The 23,006-nt window shown below is 44.2% G+C and overlaps 1 protein-coding gene and 1 pseudogene across 1 annotated transcript in view; both read right to left on the reverse strand.

Moving 5' to 3' along the window:
* LOC124615911 (high affinity cAMP-specific and IBMX-insensitive 3',5'-cyclic phosphodiesterase 8A) overlaps positions 1–23,006 on the reverse strand; it is a 1,662,866-nt gene that overhangs the window by 1,271,747 nt on the left and 368,113 nt on the right. The gene's annotated exons all lie outside the window — the stretch shown is intronic.
* Positions 16,414–16,531, reverse strand: LOC124617104 (annotated as a pseudogene).

The raw sequence follows: 23,006 nt of genomic DNA on the forward strand, positions 1-23,006 counted from the left end.
TTTCATTTTGCGAACGCTGCAATTCTGTTGCAGTCTTTTTAGCGTTTCGGCCGCTTGAACTAAGTTTACAAACTCATGATGAGAGCATTGTGTCTCGAAACGCGTTGAGTATGGTGTAGGACAAAAGTTACAGTTGAATGCTACTGATTACTACTGTGTTAGCTCTTCTGTTTTTGAAGTGCTTGTAATTATAATTACTCTTGAACCTTTATACAAGTTTTCGATTATCCGTGCAAGAGCCTGATATATTTTCTTTCTTCGATTACTGCCACTGTCTGTTTATAATCACCGAGTCGAAAACTTTCTCGAAGCCAGTAAAACCATCATGTGTTTGTAGATTTACTTTGCGTTGTTTTGCTAAATGGTTTTTATACTGAAAATGTTAGATTGCTGCATAAGTTCATAGCGTTTATCCGTAAGTTTAATAAGCACGAAAGACACACATAACAGACACTTTAGTCATCAATAATCTGTTCTGCTTCACTATTTACAACAATCTGCCAATACTGGGGTAGATTTTAGATTCCGCGATTGTAGAAATCACATGCTTTGAGGCGGAGAACTCGTCGAGTCACGTTCGGAGCGCATTTTCATCCGGAAAGGAAGTTCCTTGAAGATTGTCCGGCAGAGAGCGCACAAAGTGAAAATCTGAAGGCGCAAGATCAAATGAATAAGTTGGGTGTGGAATGACTTTCCAGCCCGGCTCCTGTATAGTGTTGTTGGTCACTCTAGCAGAATGCGAGCGGGAGTTATCGTGAAGTAGGATCAATTTACACAGTCGTCTTGGTCGTTGTTGTTGGATTGCGACTGCAAGACTTCTCAGTTGTTGACAACAAATGTTGGCAGTGATGGTTACACCTTGGGGAAGCAATTCGTAGTAGACCACGCCGTCGCTGCTCCACCAGATGCAAAAGATTATCCTTTGTGGATGTGTGCGGGTCTTTCTACGTGGAGTTTGTAACACCATAGCTCTAATGCTGTACTGATTTATTTTGCCTTTGGTTTTGTTTAGTGTTATATCATTGAGTTTCCGTAAATGTTGTTGGATTGAACCGATACCATGAGAGTGTTTATTCTTTTCTGTTAAAAACTTTGATGTCTTTTAGAGGCTAGGAAGTGAAATCCTTGTAATATGTACAATATGAATAAATTATATGTTTTGTCTTCCTCATATAATCTCTTTGGTTATCTTTAAAATTAAATAATTTTATTTAAATAATTTTGAGTAGAACTACCAATATATGGAAATGTTCTGTTTTATTTTAAATGTTTGTTTGCTGTTATGTAAACTGCTGAACTTGTTATTTTGGTTATTTTGTATGTAAAAGGTGTTGTGGTTCCCCTCGGGAACGGAACTATGTAGCGCGCGCAAATTATGGTTGGCCTAGGTAGAAACGTTGGAACCAAGAGTCAGTCGGGGACGAGCTACCAAACTATCAACTACTCATGTGAAAGTTGTGTATTTTGATGGTTCCGAGAGAGGCTGTTCCTGACGCTTTCTAATGCCTCGGATGGATGGATAAAGAGCTGGAACTATTCTGGAATAGGTATCTATCATCGCCACTAAGAAACGACAGAGTCCAGCAATTATACCTGCAAATCCACCTACCCACATGCAATCGCCTCTACATTGCACAATCACTGTAATGGAACACTATAGTATTGTACAGTGAAGGATCAGCTCATAGGATGTTACAGTGAAAAATATAAGATAAAATTTGACTGAACTCTTGTATCTACGGTGATTTATCCTCAGTCACATATCCACTTAGGGTCCCTCCCACGCTAAAGTATTTACCGAGTGTCCTTTAGTGAAGGCATATTAAAACTAATATGGCATTAGAGTGTGCTAAAATTAATATTGTTTGTTGAAAGGGTCTTACAAATATCTCAAATTTGTGTTTCAGTGAAGTAAAAGTTCAGAACTGCAACTGTTGAGAGTTATATGTTCATGGTTGTTAAGTACTTGTTTCTCTAGTGTATTGAAAGTGTGTTTAGTACGCTCTGCTACAGTGGTCAAGATTAAGGGCCCCCCTCCTCTGAAAGTAGTTCAAATGCACAAAGTTACTTAATTGTAGCAAGTTTCAATTAGTCTTGCTGTTCAAGTGAAATTCTATACAATATTGGGCTCCCCTTGGGTATTGAAAGTGCATATTAATGGTGTAAGAGGATCAACAGTTTGTCTACTGTGCTAGTGCTAGATAACGATTAATAGAAAGACCATTATCTATGAAAACAATAATTTCTTTGTTCAATAGACAGTGAGAAGTAATGTTAGTGACTTCCATTTAATTTGCATTATAAGTAGAAAGGTGTACACAGTAACTAAATTTTCTGTGGACCATATCCATATTTCAAGTCAGATAGGAATTTGTTTGAAAAGCAATATTAAACCTATGTCCAATTTACGATTCCACAGTGAATATTAATAGTAACGTTATTGAGACCATTCTGTTTGACCAAGTCCTCAAGGTAATAGTGCGTTTTGTTATCTGTTATATTTATGCAAATAGTTTGTTCCGATCTGGTAGCTCCAACCTTATCGTGAACATAACTGTATTCAGGTGCCAGAGTTCATTGGACTCGCGTGTGCCAAAGTATAGGTTGTGTTTGCTCGTTAAAGTTACTCACACCTATTTTCTTGAACAAGAATGTCAGTCATTCTCGTGCCTAATTAGGCTGGCGACCGTTTTCTTTATTATTTGAACAGTGTAGATAGGTTAAATATTGTTTGTTACTGTTTAAATATTTACGTAATTCTGACTTTCCCTTCCGATAAGCTACCTCTGTTAGGTATTTCACGGTCAACACAAACAAAATTCCTCCAGAAGGTAACACTGCTCTGTTGCTTTATACCATAATTACTCTAACAACATAGTTCCATTTCTCGATCTGCTTCCCACTTTAAGGTTATGGTATAACAGTAGCAGATGGTAGTGTTATAAGTTGCTGCTTTGTTTGGGCTGAATCAATCTTTCCTTCTGCTTATGTTAACATAAAGACACCATTTATCGTCACCAGTAACAATTACAGGATAGGAATGGTCAGTGTTCTTCACGAGCCAATTGATGACAAACACGGCCACCCGCTGATTTATGTGGCTTTGGGTTAAGGCATGCGGTACCCATACAACCACATTTTTAACCTTCCCCGTGGCATGCAAATGTGGCACGATGGTGGAATGATAACAGTTCATCACATTTGCTAGTTTTCGAGGACACGGAAGTGTATCATTGTGGATTAATGCGTTTAAACTATCTTCATCAAAACCCGGACTTCCTGAACGTGGAGAGTCATTGATGTCAAAACGATCCTCCTTAAAACAAGAAAACCATTTTCTTGTTCTGCTCTGTCCAATGGCATTACCCTTTGACACGACGCAACTGTTTCTGGCGGCCTTCGCTGTTGTCACCCCCCTACTGAATTCAAACATAAGAATATGTCGGAAATGTTCCAATTTCTCCACTAGGCACCACATTTTCTAGCTTCACAGCTCTCTCACTATCTCCATATGACAAAATGTCAATATGTAAACTCAAATAGCAACAGTGAATTACAAATTAAAAAGATAATCAAAAATAAACCTATGGCAACCGGAATAATAGCATGCAAAACATAAACACTACGAACTTATGCACCAACCTAATACTATCGCTCGGGCAGTGTCCCTTCCTATACCCACTTGGTTTTTTTCGCAGGAACGCATCTGATATTGCTCTTAAGCGACCCTTTTATATTATTGAATAACTTTTACAAACTGCATTGAAGACATTCATACCTCTGCTAACTGTCAGTTCATTTCTTCATCCTTTTCTTTTTAATTAGGCGCTTCAGTCTGGAACCGGGGAACCGCTAGGGTCGCAGGTTTGAATCCTGCCTCCGGCATGGATGTGTATGATTTCCTTAGGTTATTTAAGTTTAAGTAGTTCTAAGTTCTAGGGGACTAATGACCTCAGATGTTAAGTCCCATAGTGCTCAGAGCCGTTTGAACCATCTTTTTAATTACAAATTACCACTGCGGTCTTCCCTTGAGCAGGGAATTCCTGATTTCGCCAACATTAAGTACATTCTATTCTACGTATTTTAGTGACAGCGTTGATAAAATTATCATTAAGCATCCATAAACCACACCAAATTGTAATCTTTAGCCGAGCACTCCGCACTATTCTGCTTTTTAACGCTTCGTTTATACTTCCACGTAAGTGGTGAGTTTCATTTTAATTCTGTAGGTCATCACCTTTGTGTAAGTTCACATCGCATCCTAAAAATCTAAAATTGGATAACTGTCCGAGTTTCTTGTTTTCCATTACTTTAGTTTCGATGGCGGATATTTCAGAGTTTTCCTAATTTATAAAGCTGTACTTCGAACATTCTAAGTTTGCCTCCTCATTTTGCATTTCGAGTACTTCTTCTGCCTATTGAATTGTGTACAGACGATAGCCTCATTTTCAGCTTTATACCTTCATGTACTTCATTCTTCCATTTTCGTATGAGATCCTCAGTACAGACGGTGCTATTTAGCTGTTCGTGTTTACAATTATTTATAGCCTTCAGACGAGTTTTTCAATGTCTGTGTGAGTTGTACGGGATATCTTCTTTCTTCAGTTATTATCAACAGCCTGTTTCTAATGATAGAGTCGAAAACTTTCTCGAAGTCAATAAAAAAATATGTGTTTATAGGTTGACTTCACGTAGTTTTTCTAGAATTCTTCTTATGGCTAAAAACTTTATCGTTTTGGATGCGTCCATTTCTATATCCACTTTCCACTTTCCTCAGGAATATATTTACTATTGCCCTCAGGCGATTAAGCCGGCCACTGTGGCTGAGAGGTTCTAGGCGCTACAGTCCGGAACCACGCTGCTGCTACGGTCGCAGGTTCGAATCCTGCCTCGGGCATGGATGCGTGTGATGTCCTTAGGTTACTTAGGTTCAAGTAGTTCTAAGTCTAGGGGCCTGATGACTTCAGATGTTAAAGCCATAGTGCATAGAGCCATTTGAACCGCAGGCGATTATGTGTTATTTTTGACTAAATTTTATAAACTGCATTCATAAGACTTACACCTCTGTAACTGTCACGTATATTTCTTGACACTTTCTTTTTTTAATAGGATTTACAATCAGCAGGGACTTTATGATTTCGCCAGTGTTATTTGCGTTCTTTCCTACTTATTTTGGTAACGGCCTAGATAAGCTCATCATAAAGCACCGTAAACCGCATTTGTTGTCTTTCGTTGATCACTTCGCACTTTTCTGGTACTAAGGTCCTAACATTCCTTATATTGATGAAATATTGGTGCGTGCATAAATTTTATCCGTTGAGGAATCTAGCAGTTGACAGCAAATGGTAAGTTACGCGCTGCAACTTTGTGGCTGCCGCAGCGGGCAGTTTCATCGCGACGAGCGCTGAAAGCCAGAGCGGCCGGTTTGCACGGCGGCGCGGCGCTGGCAAGCCGGCTGTTAACTTTTTACACAGGTTGCCCGACTGCGGCCAGCGCCTGCCTGATTGGAGCCGGAACTCACGAGTCCTGCCCGTATTTCGCAGGCGGCGCGGTGCGGCGCGGCGCTCCGAAACCGCAACAGGTTTCCGCTGCCACCTGTTAGACCTCTCTATACAGCTGGCAGGGCGGGTCGTGATGCCATAATGAATGTATGACCACCGCGAGGCAGGTGGCTTCCATCGGAGCACAGTATTCAACATCCGGAAGCTCTACACTAATTATAACCTAAGAGGTTGCACCGAGCGCAAAGGCTACCAGGACGCATTACATCCACCTGTCTTCGGGATGTTTTAATACTCGTTTACACGTTTCCTTTTTTACTCGAGAAATTATCATCTGGTTTTACATCCACATCAACATCCGTACTCCGCGCGCCACCTGGCGGTTTTGTGACGGAAGGTATTCATTGTGCCACTGATTCCTCCTTCTCAGTTCCATTCGCGAATGGCGCGTGGGAAGCAGGATTGTCGAGTAGACCTCCACACTAGGTCAAATTTCAAAAATTTTTTTCGTTGCGTTCATTTCGCGAGACGTATGCAGAAGAGAGTACTCTTTTAGAGTTTCAATAGTAAATCTCTCCATTATGCACAACTCCTCTCTTGCACCGATTATCACTGGATTCGGTTGAGCTTCTCACTAACGCTCTCGCATCGACTAAACGATCCGGTGACCGAAAGCATCGCTCTTCGTTGGCTCCTGTCTATTGCTTCTATTAATCCAACCTGGTAAAGGTCCCAGACTTATGACCAATACTCATGAATCGGTAGAACAAGTGGTTTGTAAGCCACTTCTTTTGTAGGTGAATTCCATTTGCTTAAGATTCTCACTACAAACTTCAGTCAGACATCTGCTTTTCATACTATTTGTTTTACGTGATCATTCAATTTAAGGTCGCTCCGGATGGTTAGTCCAAGTTATTTTAAGTTAGTTAGTGTTTGCAGCAATTTATCACCAATAATGTAATTACACTACTGATTATTCAAATTGCTACACCACGAAGATGTGCTACAGACGCGAAATGTAACCGACAGGAAGTAGATGCTGTGATATGCAAATTATTAGCTTTTCAGAGCATCCACACAATGTTGGCGCCGGTGGCGACACCTACAACGTGCTGACAGGAGGAAAGTTTCCAACCGATTTCTCGTAAACAAATAGCAGTTCACCGGCGTTGCCTGGTGAAACATTGTTGTGATGCTTCGTGTAAGGCCGGTCGGTGTGGCCGTGCGGTGCTAGGCGCTTCAGTCTGGAACCGCGTGACCGCTATGGTCGCAGGATCGAATCTTGCCTGGGGCATGGATGTGTGTGATGTCCTTAGAGTAGTTAGGTTTAAGTAGTTCTAAGTTATAGGGGACAGCCATCTGTCTGCATGTGGGCTTGTGTCGCTAAAAACAAATGTCGGATTATGAATAAACTTTCTACAAGAAATCACCGGGTCCCAAGCCTTGTTCCCGGGTTCGATTCCCGGCGGGGTCAGGGATTTTCTCTACCTCGTGATGACTGAGTGTTGTGTGATGTCCTTAGGTTAGTTAGGTTTAAGTAGTTCTAAGTTCTAGGGGACTGATGACCATAGATGTTAAGTTCCATAGTGCTCAGAGCCATTTGAACCCAAGCCTTCTCCAATTGATCTCCACAGATTCTTCAATTACTGAATCCCAAAAAGACCTCAGATGTTAAGTCCCACAGTGTTCAGAGCCATTTTTGAACCTCGTGTAAGGAGGAGAAATACGTACCATCACGTTTCCGACTTTGATAAAGGTCGGATTGTAGCCTATCGCGATTGCGGTTTATCGTATCGCGACATTGCTGCTCGCGTTGGTCGAGATCCAATGACTGTTAGCAGAATATGGAATCGGTGGGTTCAGGAGGGTAATACGGAACGCCGTGCTGGATCCCAACGATCTCGTATCACTAGTAGTCGAGATGACAGGCATCTTATCCGCATGGCTGTAACAGATCGTGCAGCCACGTCTCGATCCCTGAATCAACAGATGGGGGACGTTTGCAAGGCAACAACCATCTGCACGAACAGTTCGACGACGTTTGCAGCAGCATGGGCTATCAGCTCGGAGACCATGGCTGCGGTTACCCTTGACGCTGGATCACAGACAAATGGTTCAAACTGCTTTGAGCACTATGGGACTTAACTTTTGAGGTCATCAGTCCCCTAGAACTTAGAACTACTTAAACCTAACTAACCTAAGGACATTACACACATCCATGCGCGAAGCAGGACTCGAACCTGCGATCTTAGCGGTCGCGCGGTTCCAGACTGTAGCGCCTAGAACCGCACGGCCACCATGGCGGCCATCACAGACAGGAGGGCCTGCGATGGTGTACTCAACGACAAATCTTGGTGCACGAATGGCAAAACGTCATTTTTTCGGATGAATCCATGTTCTGTTTACAGCATCATGATGGTCGCATCTGTGTTTGGCGACATCGCGGTGAACGCACATTGGAAGCGTGTATTCGTCATCGCCGTTGTGACGTATCACCCGGTGTGATGGTATGGGGTGCCATTGGTTACACGTCTCGGTTACCTCTTGTTCGCATTGACGGCACTTTGAACAGTGGACGTTACATTTCAGATGTTTTACGACCCGTGGCTCTACCCTTCATTCGATCCCCGCGAAACCGTACATTTCAGCAGGACAATGGACGACCGCGTGTTGCAGGTCCTGTACGGGCCTTTCTGGATACAGAAAATGTTTGACTGCTGCCCTGGCCAGCACATTCTGCAGATCTCTCACCAACTGAAAACCTCTCTGTCAATGGTGGCCGAGCAACTGGTTCGTCACAATACGCCAGTCACTACTCTTGATGAACTGTGGTATCATGTTGGAGCTGCCTGGGCAGATGTACCTGTACACGCCATGCAATCTCTGTTTGATTCAATGCCCAGGCGTATCAAGGCCGTTATTGCGGCCATAGGCAGTTGTTCTGGGTTGTAATTTCTCAGGATCTATGCACCCAAATTGCGTGAAAATGTAATCACATGTCAGTTTGTCCAATGAATACCCGTTTATCATCTGCATTTATTCTTGGTGTAGCAGTAGTGTATATAAGTACAGTGTCTATTCTTTCGGTCCTAACCGAAAGAACAGACACCATTTAGATCATGTAACCACTAAGAATCAAGACAGAAAGCAATTAGGTATTGACTACCAATGGATATTGTTTAAATCGACGGGACAAGTTGAAAATTTGAGCCAGCCTCTGATTCCAACCCGGGTCTCGTGCTTACTAGGCAGATGCGCTGACAGCTACGCCACCCGGACACAGTAGTCACCACACCTGCACGGACTACCCTAGCACGCCTCCCGTCGGATCCAAATTCTCACCTTACATCGCAAACTACTGATGCAGTGTCTGTGTTTATTAGCATCATTACTCTACTAAGAGTTCGAGCTTAATGTGCATCTGCATTGAATGGATCATTGACTGCCATCGCCTTAATTATACATGTGGTGTCTGTTCTTTTGGACACGTCCGATTGGTGATGATGGCCAACGATCCAATGTGTGCACATTCACACCAAGCTCGAGCTCTTACGGAAATCGGCGAAATACTACGAGCAATAAGGTAATAGGCAAGGGGCACTGCATCAGTAATGTGTGGTGTCCGTTACTTTCTCAGTTTACTCATTAAATTGCATATGCCGACTTTGTTCCATTAAGACGGCGTTGAATTCCTTACGCAAGGAAGTCATGAATTCAGTCACGAAGTTGGTCCGACAGTCGACAAACTTTTCTTTTCTGGTTGGGGAGGGACTATATCAGATGCCTTTCTGAAGTAAATGAACATGGCACCAGCCTGAGCGCAGATGTCTACAGCGCTGTGGATCTCTTGGAGGAACGGAGAGAGCTGACTTTCGCAAGAGCTCCCTAAATGTATCCGTACAGGCCTTAGGTCATCAGGCTTAGTTTCTTAACAGTTATCGCCATTTTATTAACTTTTAATAAAGCTCAGCGATATGAAACCACGACTTCCTTTTTGGTAAGCAGTCGCTGCATTAACTCTGTAGTTGAAAGTTATTGAAGGATTGTGTAACCAGGAGTGGCCGACAAGATGTTGGACGTCCACGCCTCACCACAGAACGAGCAGTTAGGAGTCCTGCCCACCCTGTAAACTAGAATAGCTGACGATCTTGCAGATCTGTCGCCAGAGCACAGTACTGGTTCAGACACAAGTGCTCCACAACATACCGTCCTGCGCACATTGTTGAAGATGGGTTCCGCAGCAGATGACTGCTACGTGAACAGTTGAACCAACGACATCATTAACTGCAATTGCAGAAGGCAGACGATCATCGAGACTGGCCATTTGAGAAATGGAAACATGTCACTTGGTCATACATAGGCCGGTGGGAGCAAGTACCGTATAATGGTATGAGAGACATTCTTCACTTGGGCTTCCATGTGAACCGTGCTAGTAATCGAAGGCAGCTGTGGATTGTTTGCATATTACTGTGGACCACCTGCATCCCTTCATGCTTGATGGTTTCCTCGAAGGCGATGGCAACATTCAGCACGACAAGTGTCCATCTCATAAGGCCAAATTCGTGGTACATAGCAGGAATGGTCTCACTTGTGGTTTGGTCCCTGTACTTACCTGATCTGGACCCGGTGGGTTACAACTAGTATGCTGTTGGGCATCAGCTCTGCTTCCACAAACCACCGGCCGGTTATTTACGGGAACTGCGTGTACATCTGGTTCCACATACCACCGGAATTGTAGCAAGTACTTATCGAATCCATGCCGCGCAGGATCACTGCTGTATTGCGTTCCGAAGGCGGACAACCACGCTATCACGCCGGTGGTCTTCATGTTTTCATTCATCAGTGTCTGATCTAAGAGCCGACACATGGCGTAAACATAAAAACGCCGCAGAGTAGCTGTGTCCTTACCGCAGGATCGCTCAAGTGTCTCTTTTATTGGAACGTGTTCTCCCCAGCTGTTCATTTCGTGGCTGTGACGTAGGGGAGAACATTTCTTTGATGCACATCCAACCACGACAGAGAAACAGTTGGTCTCATTGTATCAGTAATTTTATGTAAAATAACTGTATGTTGTACTTGGGCGTTCCAAAAGAGAAATCCTTGTTACATAGACAACCGTTCCGTGTGTAAGTTACCATCAATACATGAGTGATGTTGTGTTCTGTTACAGTGTAACTGAATCATCTGAAGTTACATGTAGAAATGTTTTATTACATTGTTAGATCTGAGAAACGTACACTCGAAGACGAAAAACATCGACGCACCACGAAGGAATTATCCGAATAGTACGGAAATCTGTAGATGTTATGTACAGATGCAGACAAACAAGGAAATGAAATTTGAGAAAACTTGAGTGATTTATTCAAGAGAAAGATCTTTACAAGTTGGGCAAGTAATTGCATTGGTTCACCTGTGCCCTTTAAACAAACAATTATTTGGTGCGGCACTGATTAACAGAGTTTTGTGAGTCCTCCTGAGAGACAACATAACAAATTATGTTCAATTGGTGGTTTAAATCATCAAAATTCCGAAATGGTTGGAGGACCTTGCCCATAATGCTCCAAAAAGTCTCTATTGGGGCTTGCTGGCCAAGGTAGGGTGAGGCAACCACAAAGACAAACTGTAGAAATCCTCGCAGTGTCCGGACGGGGATTATCTTGCTGAAGTGTAAACCCAGGATGACTTGCCATGAGGGCAACAAAACTGGGGGTAGAATATCGTCGACGTGTAGCTGAACTGTAAGGATGCCGGGGATGACAACCAAAGAGGTCCTGCTATAAAACAGAAGAAGAATCCGAGACCATCACTCGTGCGTGTCGGGGCCCTAAAGCGCACGACAGTTAGGTTGGTATCCCATCGGTCTCCAGGATGTCCGGGGTGCCTCCAGCAGGTCATCGGGTCTCTGTTCGAAGCGGAATTCTTCACTGAAGACATTTCCGTTCCTGTCAATGAGGTTCCTGGCCGAATGTGGCCGACACCATTGCAGACGGGCTTGTTGGTGTACAGAGGTCAATGGTAGAGGGCGCAAGGGGTGTCGTGAGCTCAGCCCACTTTCTGTGAGCTGTGGTCGCTGAAGCACCAGATGCACATCCGACTGATGATAATGATGAATCTGGGGGTCTGTGTGCGGTTCTGATGATTGCTTGGTCTTTTGATTCTGTCGTCTCCCTAGGTCGACAGTTTCCTTCCTGGCGCTGTGTTCCTGCCAATATCATCGAATAGTGGCATCATTCCTGTTCAAGTATCGAGCGATTCGCCGATTACTACAACCGGCTTCTTTGAGCACAACTTCAGGTTTGCTCTCAGATGCTGACATCTGCGTATATTGTTCACGCTCCTGTCTGCGAGGCATAATTACTGCCCAACCAAGTACACGGAATGAAATTCGCAAAGACTTTATGCCTGGTATCGACATGTCCCCTCTTTAATATCTTTGTCAGGTGCACGTCGAAACTGAGCTGCAGCGTCAAATAATCATCGATTGGCTGCAAAAGGCCGCCATTTCCCGACCAGGTAGGAGATTTTCTCTGCTCGGGGACTGGATGGTGTCCTCATGTTCATATAGCCATGACTGACACTCCACACACAAATAAGATGGCTGTGTGAGCACCTCCTGAAGGACAGGAAATAAAAAAAAAAGTTTACAATTTTTTATTTTCCGTCTATACCTTTATGAATATCATTTTGTGACAGGTTTGCATATCTCCTCTGTGTTGAGCCACAGAGGCTGGCGAAGGATTATTTAATCCCATTACTGCCAGGAATTGTTCCCAAGAAATTACTGGAACGTTTAAGGAAAAATGCATAAGCGGAAAAGATAGAGAGACTGTTGATTTCCGTATAACTAACAAGCGAACGTTGTCTCCGTTTTGTGAGATGGATGTAGGATACCAGGCGAATGTTTAAGAAGAAATTCAACCTTCCTGGGAAAGATCCTGCAACTGCGACTTATCTTTGTTGACCCAGTGTGGTGAAATGGTGGAAGCAAGTGCAAGTAAACCGGCCAACAAAAATACATCCCAAGCAACCACAGCCTGCAGTCAGCGGACAGCATCTGTCAGCAGCTCACAATCTCTGTACTCAGCATCTGTGGCGAAACCCTTAGGCTTGAGCTGTGGACTTGTTATTCACCTCACTACTGGTGATGCAGCTCTGGGTATTGTACTTTCAATTTCCATGAATCTATTGGCTGTCTTTGTCGCTATATTGTATCCAGACTACATACCGTCTTCTATTTTGTATTTCAGCCAACCATCAAGCCTAAATTCAATCTTAACGCTTTTATTTTCTGTCTTCGTTCATTTTTAGTTTCTAGAAAACGCCTGGGTTATCTAGCATTTTGAATAAAATGTTGTACTGAAATGATGTCTGTTAGTATCGTTAGGTTACAACACTTACGTTATAGTACAAGAGACGAAAACAGAGGTTGTATGACTTGAGCCTCATAGCATCCAAAGGAGCTGAATATCTGTTTACTGTCCATTTTATGAATGTGTCGAACATATTTTACGTCAGTAGAACTGTACGTGAGTTACAACTACGAGTTTACGGCTAGGTAATTCATTTCTTTATCAAACACGTTTAGCGGGCGCATTTATCTTCCGTCACGACATTTAGAACGATGACTAGTGGACCCAGTTCTTCGAACAAAACTTGCACCTGCCGAATAATTATTGCAGAACGCTGTCTTCTTATTAATGTAATGTGACAAATTTCGGGGAGTGTGAGTTTGAAAGTTGCAGTTTTTCATCGATACAGATGACACACAGTATGAGAGTAAACGGAGGGACAAAGTCAAGCAAATGTAAAAGCATCCCCCAGTCCTTGAAATGCAGTTATACCCACAGATCACGTCGTAAGAAAATAGAAAAGTAAAACGTTGCGACTGGGGACAACTAATAACATACTCATAACCAAAAATTTCAGAAATGAAATGAGAGTCACGCTTTGCGTATGCAAGTCTGAGTCCGGATAGAAAACCGTACTTCCATTAATTCAGAATTCTATTGCTAGGCAAGGGGAGTAGTAACAGATATTTAAAGATTGTTTCGTCACACGGACCTGAAATACGCCTGTCACCTGTATACTGTTAAATCGTTGAAAGTAACAACTTTTCAAGACGTATAAAAACAATTAGCAACAAGAAAGCAGAAAATATTCACAGTACCAGTATTATTCCCAAAATAAATAATTACGATATTGATTTAATTGTTTAAAACAAATCTTTTGAGCAACGGCTGCATACCGTAAAAGAGAATTCTTCACATCGCTTACTAGCATAACAACGAAACAGTATTAAACGTATTTTCAAGAAGAATGTCAAATTTCTCGAGAGTAGTCATTTCCATTCATTTTTATTGCCGGCCGGTGTGGCCAAGCGGTTAAAGACGCTACAGTCTGGAACCGCGTGGCCGCTACGGTCGCAGGTTCTAATCCTGCCTCGGGCATGGATGTTTGTGATGTCCTTAGGTTAGTTAGGTTTAAGTAGTTCTAAGTTCTAGGGGACTGATGACCTTAGAAGTTAAGTCCCACAGTGCTCAGAGCCATTTGAACCTTTTTTTTCATTTTTATTTTTGAAATAAACAGTTTGTTTTATAATTTTTTTATATGTTGTTCACGGAAACAGCAGCGGTCGAGAGGCACTATTAATTGAAGAAACAGTCTTGACCACTTAGCCTACAATAACTTATTTTTATTTTAACAGGTGACTCAAATGGCTCTGAGCACTATGGGACTTAACATCTGTGGTCATCAGTTCCCTAGAACTTAGAACTACTGAAACCCAACTAACCTAAGGACATCACACATCCATGCCCGAGGCAGGATTCGAACCTGCGACCGTAGCCGTCACGCGTTTCCAGACTGAAGCGCCTAGAACCATACGGCCACACCGGCCAGATTAAAAGGTGTATGATTTCGATCTGTGTAAGATCATCTTCAGACCAGTTACTCCTTATTACTGTTGGAGGCGGTGGCACGGTGCAGGAACGGCTCTGGGAACTGCTCAGAAAGTTCATCTTCGCTCATTCCCAATACTTTCCCCACTCCATGCCACTGTCTCTAACAGTCACAATGGCGTAACTGGTCTGAAGACGATTTCACTCAGATCGAACCCAGTCACTTTTTAAAATAAAAATAAATTACTGTGCGCTGTCTAGAATTTTATTCTAATTAAAAATTTTAATACGACTTTTTTTTATGACTTTGTTATTTGCTAATTTTGCCCTTTGGTAATTTTCAAGCTACGTCTGTCACAGTGAAAAACTGTGAAATAATCCATCTCATAAATAATGAAGATCTCTTACGACTATGATGATAACGGACACAACTCTCACCGATGTGAACTCCGCATGCAAAACGAAAGAAATCCAAGTTTTCCATTGTCTCGGCGTACACTACATTAAAGTTCATTAATTTCACATCTCAAATAAAACTACACATGTTATGGTCAACATTTTAAAATCAAAACTACACAGGATGTGCTCAACGTCTTACAGTCAAAATATTTATTTTAAGACTTTGACCTCGTTACAGGCCGTATTCAGGCACAGTTACAAAATCTACTGAAAGGTTGCATTCCTCTCATTTTGCACGCGGGATCCAAATCTGTCATAGTCGCATCCGCTACCACTATGATCATAAGACAGATTTATGAAGGACAACTTTAGATGGAAATTCCGCCACACAAGTGTGTGGATAGAAATTGTATGTGACTACAGTTTTCCATGACAGAGGTAGCTTGAAGGGGCCCAAGGGGCCGAAATCAGCTAATAGCAGAAGCACAAAACCAAGTGCTCGCAGGAACATTTCCGTCAGCGACTATGGAGACATATACACGAAAGACTGTTATGAAATTTGTTTACTTCTACTGAAATATCATAGTTTTTCTGAAAGCATTGAAATTACATTTACGTCGAATCAGGGCAGCAGCTGCAGTCCGTTTGAAGTACACAAGTAGGTCTGTGCCGAGAAGGACATGACAGAGAACGATGTTTCTCAGTGTGAGACAGTGAGTCGTGTTCACAAGGGTCCAGACCAACCATCCAGGTTTAGATTTTCGGCGGCTTTCTTGACTCATTTAAGGTCAAATCTGGACTGGTTCCGTTGGCAAGGATATAAAATCTGTGTTAAAATGGATATTAGGTATTCATAACACGGTGTAAAATATCCCAAGACCTACAGTCTGGATGGGATGACATTTGGAGGCTCCAGTGTGACACTCTGTTGATGCGGCACGTCATCCATGTGGGAACAGTGCCTTCTCTTGCTGTTGGCCAAGCAAGGCTCCACTATGTATAGAAGCAAGAAATTCCCTTTGCTACGATTGTCTAAAACGCTTAAGACATACTCTCCCCTGTCTCGCCAGGAACTCAGGTTTATTTGCTGGTGGCGTCAGTCTGGGAGGGGTGGGCACAGTGGATGGTCGGACCTATGGTGGCTATCGGCAATTGTTTGTTAAAATCTTTAATCATTGCATTAAAAAGACTGAACCACCCACTAGTAATTATTTTGCAGTCGCGTAAGAGAGTTAGAAATAATTAAACATTTAGTCTGAGAGTCATTTCAGAATTTTAAAAGTAAATGATATGTTACGCAACACATCGTCTATTCAGTAGTGCCATTGTGTTGTGATCATAAACCACAGGAATAAATAAAAAAGAAAAACTGTGTGCTCTTAGTCAAAGATTTCCTACAGTTATCATGAAAGAAGCACTCCGTCTTCAGCCCACAAGTGGACCATCGGGATCATCCGACCGCCGTGTAATCCTCAGCTGAAGATGCGGGTAGCAGGGGCGTGTGGTCAGCACACCGCTCTCCCGATCGTTACGATGGTTTCCTGTGACCGGGGCCGCTACTGTTCGGTCGAGTAGCTCCTCAATTGGCATCACGAGGCTGAGTGCACCCAGAAAAAAGGCAACAGCGCATGGCGGCCCGGATGATCATCCATCCAAGTGCCGGCCACACCCGACAGCGCTTAACTTCGGTGATCTGATGGGAACCGGTGTATTCACTGCGGCAAGGCCGTTGCCCACAGTTATCATAATTACGGTCAAAATTCTATACGAGGCCACTGCAGCGGACAGACATCTTTGGAAGAAACAAGGTGAGTGGATTCAGAGAACAGTCGCGAGTTGTCACGGATTTGCACGTTTCTGTCGGCAGCCCTCACGGGTACGGATACTCTGCTACCAAAAAAGACTGAAGCACGTCTTGTTAACACAACAGGAGTGTTGTGAGAACACAGTGGTTGGCCAGTTCGAGATTCGAACACTCGTTCTGTACATCCACTGGCTTCCTCTTGTTCGCCATGACCAAGAAAAAGATGTCAGTAGCATATCCTGGACTTCAGAACAAGTGGAGAAATTTATTGTGAAGTCCAGAGTATGCTACTGAGCGCTGTACTAAATGGTGTACGTCGCCGGACGGATTCAGCAGGAATTACAAAGCACAGGGACGTCCAAATGCTATTTCCTATTTCTACATATGCTCCCTAAGGAAAGTTCCCCGTAACGCTCGGCATCGTACTTTTAATGCAAGAACACTGAGTTCGGCGTTTCTCTGCGTATCGTAGTCTAAAATGAGTCGTTAACCGTAAACAAACGTGTAAGACGGAACTAAATCTTAAGACTAGTGAGACAAATTAAAAGTCTATCTAGGCAACTGTTAGGACAAAACTGTATTCTCAGTAACAATTAGAAATCATAGCTCTCACCGAAAGAGGAACAAGACGTTCGTATTAAGTGGATGTTAAAATGATTTATGTGTCAACCGTTAACCATGACATCTGCATACGCTACCTGAAAAGCATTTGGGCTACACACAGTTTTACATACGTAAATTAGTTTGTGAATGTCAAAGCTGCTTCTCGTTGTGGTCCTGTTTGATAGCATCACAGCCGCTTCTTGTTGTGAACTTATTTGAAAGCATCAAACATCAAGCGAAGCTATACAGCTTGAAATATAACACGATGTGGACAGGAAACAGACATAAGAAAGTTCTCTTAGCGTGTGTAGAGGATATTCTTCTGACATATGAACGCAGAACCTGTCAGTTAAACCAGCTGCATGGAGAATTCGTCATCCATGAATAGTACAAAAACGGACGTATGTGCAGAGGGTGGTCAAAAACAGTGTGAAAATCTTGGTGTTGCAGGGGAGGTTGTGCTGAGAAGTAATTGTCAAGAAAAAAATTCGATACATTGCGCCGTTTCCGAGTTAATTAGCATTGAAGGTATCCAATAAGGCGCACACTGAAGCGATCCGTAAGACTCATTTAGTGACCGTTGTTATATTAGCGTAGATGATAGCGCACGAGACTGGTCAGCCTTTGACCCTTATTACCGTCCCCAGTCCAGTTTTTCTATCGTTCTTTTGTTCGGTCTTAGGAAACCGAGCGAAAAACATATTTTGCTACACCGCCTCTCGCGGGCCGCGTGAATTTGCGCGCGGAGTTGTGTGATTTGCTAACTTCGATGCTAATTAACACGGAAACTGCGCAGTGTACCGAATTATTTTCTTAACAATTATTTCTCAGGAAACCCGCGCTGTAATACCATTACAAGATTTTCTTACTGTTTCTGATCACCGTGTATTTGTATATATGTGTTGATGTATAAATGTTCCACAGCTCCTCATTACCAGCGGACCGATTTCAACCAGTGTGGAAGACATAACGCTTACTGTCTCGAAAGAATTTCTATGGGGGTATTGCAAATGATCATAAGGCGTCAGTGGCCGGGAGTTCCCAGTCAGGAAGTTCGGCCGCCACGTGTAAGTCTTATTGAGTGCGACGTCACATTGGGCGACTTGTGCGTCGACAATGAGGATGAAATGATGATGATGTCAGCACAACACCCAGTCCTGAGGGGAGAAAATCTCCCACTCCAGCCGGGAATCGAACCCGGGCCCCGTGCATGGCATTCCAACGCGTTGACCTTTCAGCTAATGGGGCGGTCTCTCTGGGGGTGAGAACAATCTACCTGTCAAAGGGGTCGACGTGGGGACGAAGAAGCCGTATAGCCCACGACGCGCGAATAGCCATACTTTACTCATCCAGTATTTGAGAATTAGAGCGCTTAGTGACTTGCAACAAACCTATAATTTCGAATCTCTGAGAATCTTCTTCTCGCTGACGACCTCTTGCACAAAGATGATTTACTGCTAACTCTATTCACAACACATCACGCAGATAGCACCGACGTATACCGCAGAATGTACCTAGAAAAATACAGGGTGTTACTAAAAGGTACGGCCAAACTTTCAGGAAACACTCCTCACACACAAAGAAAGAAAATATGTTATGTCGACAAGTGTCCGGAAACGCTTACTTTCCATGTTAGAGCTCCTTTTATTACTTCTCTTCAAATCACATTAATCATGGAATGGAAACACACAGCAACAGAACGTACCAGCGTGACTTCAAACACTTTGTTGCAGGAAATGTTCAAAATGTCCTCCGTTAACGAGGATACATGCATCCACCCTCCGTCGCATGGAATCCCTGATGCGCTGATGCAGCCCTGGAGAATGGCGTATTGTATCACAGCCGTCCACAATACGAACACGAAGAGTCTCTACATTTGGTACCGGGGTTGCGTAGACAAGAGCTTTCAAATGCTCCCATAAATGAAAGTCAAGAGGGTTGAGGTCAGGTGAGCGTGGAGGCCATGGAATTGGTCCGCCTCTACCAATCCATCGGTCACCGAATCTGTTGTTGAGAAGCGTACGAACACTTCGTCTGAAATGTGCAGAAGCTCCATCGTGCATGAACCACATGTTGTGTCGTACTTGTAAAGGCACATGTTCCAGCAGAATAGGTAGAATATCCCGTATGAAATCATGATAACGTGCTCCATTGAGCGTAGGTGGAAGAACAGACTAGCCGGCCGCGGTGGTCTCGCGGTTCTAGGCGTGCAGTCCGGAACCGTGCGACTGCTACGGTCGCAGGTTCGAATCCTGCCTCGGGCATGGATGTGTGTGACGTCCTTAGGTTAGTTAGGTTTAAGTAGTTCTAAGTTCTAGGGGACTGATGACCACAGAACCATTTTTGAAGAACAGACTAAAATGAGCTCTAACATGGAAATTAAGCGTTTCCGGACACATGTCCACGTAACATCTTTTCTTTATTTTTGTGTGGAATGTTTCCTGAAAGTTTGGCCGTACCTTTTTGTAACACCCTGTGTATCGTTGTTCGACACATAGCTCAGGAGATATGACATCTTAAACATTAAGATACTTGAGAAACTACCACATCATCCATTACGTTTTAATTAATTAGCTTTTTACTGCTATATCTAATTGCAACACAGTTTGCAGACAATAGTGACATACCTGTATACTACCGGATGTACAGCACATAGTTCACGAGGTACGACGTTATCAAACATTAGGCTGCGTAAAAACGAAATTGCAGGGCGGATTTCTCCAGAGATACAGGTGAAATATGTGTATAAATCCGTGTGAAATATCTTAAACATATGTGAAACATACATTGAATAGCCAAGAAATTGGTACACCTACCTAATATCGTGTAGGGCCCCCGCGAGAACGCAGAAGTGTTGCAACGCGACGAGGGATGGACTCGACTAATGTCTGAAGTAGTGCTGGAGGGAACTCACACCATGAATCCTGCAGAGCTGTCCATATATCTGTAGAGTAGGAGGGGTAGAGTTCTGAATAGCACGTTGCAAGGCATCCCAGATATGATCAATAATGTTCATGTCTGGGGAATTTCGTGGCCAGCGGAAATGTTTAAACTGAGAAGTGTGTTCCTGGAGCCACTCTGTAGCAATTTTGGACGTGTGGGGTGTCTCATTGTCCTACTGGAATTGCCCAAGTCCATCGCAAAGCACAATGGACACGAATACTCGAATGGATGCAGGTCATCAGAAAGGATGCTTACGTACGTGTCACCTGTCAGAGTCATATCTAGACGTATCAGGGGTCCCATATCACTCCAACTGCACACGCCCCACACCATTACAGAACCTCCACTACTTTGAACAGCCCCCTTCTGACATGCAGGTTCCATGGCTTCATGAGGTTGTCTCCATACCCGTACACGTCCAACTGCTCGATACAATTTGAAACGAGGCTCGTTCGACCAGGCAACAAATTTCCAGTCATCAACAGTCCAATGTCGGTTTTGAAGGACCCAGGCGAGGCGTAAAGATTTGTGTCGTGCAGTGATCAAGGGTACACGAGTGGGTCTTCGGCTCCGAAAGCCCATATGGATATTGTTTCGTGGAATGGTTCGCACGCTGACACTTGTTGATGGCTCAGGACTGAAATCTGCTGAAATTTGCGGAAGGGTTGCGCTTCTGTCACGTTGAATGATTGTCTTAAGTCCTCGTTGGTCTCGCCCGCATCTCGTGGTCGTGCGGTAGCGTTCTCGCTTCCCACGCCCGGGTTCCCGGGTTCGATTCCCGGCGGGGTCAGGCATTTTCTCTGCCTCGTGATGGCTGGGTGTTGTGTGCTGTCCTTAGGTTAGTTAGTTTTAAGTAGTTCTAAGTTCTAGGGTACTGATGACCATAGATGTTAAGTCCCATAGTGCTCAGAGCCATTTGAACCTCGTTGGTCTCGTTCTTGCAGTATCTTTTTCCGGCCGCAGCGATGTCGGATAATTGATGTTTTATCGAATTCCTGACACGGTACACTCGTAAAACGGTCGTATGGGAGAATCCCCATTTCATCGCTACGTTGGAGATGCTGTGTCACATCGCTCCTCCGCCGACTATAGCACCACGTTCAATCTGATTTAAATCTTGGTAATGTGCCACTTTAGCAGCAGTAACCGATCTAACGATTGCATGTTTACATATCTCTGTGTTTTAATACACATGCTTATACCAGTTTCTTTGGCGCTTCATTGTAGTTTACTTGTGCTTAGTGCAGCCGTAGTAGATTAGTAGTAGGCCTATGGACTTCCGTTAGTTGTAGTACAGGTAATCAGTAAGACCCCATAACAGCGGACTCCAGTAGAAGGTGCAATTCTCGTTTGCACGTAAATACCCAGTTACGAGTTCAGTTAGTCTGCCTAGCTGAGCGAGCGAGGTCAGTCCTACACTTGTAACGTACGCGCAGCAGCCTGTCTCGGAAACGCTGACACAGCCGAGGGCAGTGAGGCTTCGTCGCCCCAGGCTGCCCCAGACGCTGCCAACTGCGGCAACGTGCCGACACTCCTCGCCTCGCTGTCTGTAGTGCTCAGCCAGGCCTCGCGCCTTGAAGAGACACCGCAGCAGGCTGGCCTGTGTTGCCGAGCGGTTCTAGGCGCTACAGTCTGGAACCGCGCGACCGCTACGGTCGCAGGTTCGAATCCTGTCTCGGGTATGGATGTGTGTGATGTCCTTAGGTTAGTTAGGTTTAAGTAGTTCTAAGGTCTAGGGAACTGATGACCTCAGAAGTTAAGTCCCATAGTGCTCAGAGCCATTTGAAACATTTTTTGAACACCGCAGCAGCTGACCAAAGCAATGAGTGTTCAGGGCTGCCCAAGCAGCCGCGCCCAGAGACGGCACCTCTAACGTATTCCCAAAGCGTCCGTGACGGCAGCAGCGAGAACTGGTCAGTCCAGTGGCCTACATGCCCTGTCATTCTTGTTACAGTACAGTAAAGAGTATTGTTTGATCCCGAGGGGCAAGTTCAGCCGCCTAATTGGAAAGGTTTTTCGTAACCTTAGCTAAGTGGGAGAGCTGTGTACGTAAGTGTATCTGAGGTGACTGATGGGTGTCTGTGTGCAGCGTAGTGTCATGTTCATGTTGAAGATGATGAGAGAAGGGAGAAGGTGAAATGCGGCCCCGGCCACATAGCCTACTCCCGTAGAATAGCACTGAAGTGCCCTATGAGCTTAGCATCCCCATCAGACGGACGGTTCACAGTGTCGCATGCCCTCAATTCACGAGACTCTTCGGAGAACTTTGGAATTGAATTTAGGACATTTGTCTCTAAAACTGGTGATCAGGGATTTCACGCCACCTGAGCCATGCTGCGGCTCGAATTGGTGCTTTTGCAGGTTTCCGTCCTTCCTCTGTTGGAGGCCAGACTGTATCGTTTAGTTGACATGGTTGCGGTTGTTTGTATACTTTTTGTGTTGACTGGCGCCACTTGGTTTCGCAAGTGTTTCCTGTCCACTAGTGGCAGCTGCGGCGTTATCGATACGTAGTAACTGTGGCCCCATCTTTGGGGTGGCGTCGATGTTCTTCCGGGTCGTGTGAGTGAGCAGATCGGTTGGGGACTCTGGAGGAGCCAAGAGGGCAGTGCGACAACACGCCGGGACCACTGGCGGCACGCATGCACTGTCGAATGGAAGGGCTGTGGTCGCGGGGTATATGACCTACTCGTCAACCAGACCGAACAAGCTTTAAGTTGAGTGGATTTTAATCCTAGCAGTGAAACCTCCACTATTGTGATATCTCGCGATTCTCCAGTGACTTGGGTTCATGTTGCTGCTCGCAGTGTCGCTGAGACGAAGATCAGCGAGAGGAGTGCTTGGGGAGGCGGATCTGATTAG

This window comes from Schistocerca americana, chromosome 5 (assembly GCF_021461395.2).
Source record: "Schistocerca americana isolate TAMUIC-IGC-003095 chromosome 5, iqSchAmer2.1, whole genome shotgun sequence".
Classification (NCBI taxonomy): Eukaryota; Metazoa; Arthropoda; class Insecta; order Orthoptera; family Acrididae; genus Schistocerca; species Schistocerca americana.